We start from the raw sequence: 536 nt of genomic DNA on the forward strand, positions 1-536 counted from the left end.
GCTATTTTTTGGTTGCAGCCGTCATTGTTGTTTGGCAGGCCCAGGCTGGATTCGAACCTGCCACCTTGGGTGCACGTGGCTGGTGCCTTAGCCACTTGAGCCACAGGCTCCAAGCCTTTGATTTGCTTTTTAATGATCGCTTTTAATGTGGCCATCCCTGGTTCTGTACTCACCATTTATCTTTCCTGCTGGTTGGGATGGAATATAATCTCTGGTGGACAGAGAACAGATATTTTGGTGGGGGAGGTAGCTGCCATTTTACCAAGTTAAGCCCATAAAGAATCATTAACATAAAATTATTCAAGAAAACCTGAATATCAGGTTGATTGACCAATGAAAGGAATCTCTGTAATATCTCAAACTGGTGGCTGGTAGGATACATGTAGCTCTCAGATACTGGGGTTGGCCAGCACAATGTTGATTATTTTTATATTGAACTTCTGGAGCATGCTATAGGGCCTAGCACTTCCTGTTGCATTCTGCCTGCCCCTTCTACCTGCCTAGCCCGCGTGGATGCATGGGTTTGTAACCCTCCA

At 45.7% G+C, this 536-nt stretch overlaps 1 protein-coding gene across 1 annotated transcript in view; it reads left to right on the plus strand.

Annotated features, from left to right (window-relative positions):
• The window catches only part of SCD5 (stearoyl-CoA desaturase 5), a 148525-nt gene that overhangs the window by 143581 nt on the left and 4408 nt on the right, over nt 1-536 (plus strand). The window lies entirely within an intron of this gene.

This window comes from Otolemur garnettii, unplaced genomic scaffold, assembly GCF_000181295.1.
Source record: "Otolemur garnettii isolate 467f Iridium unplaced genomic scaffold, OtoGar3 scaffold00039, whole genome shotgun sequence".
Taxonomy (NCBI): Eukaryota; Metazoa; Chordata; class Mammalia; order Primates; family Galagidae; genus Otolemur; species Otolemur garnettii.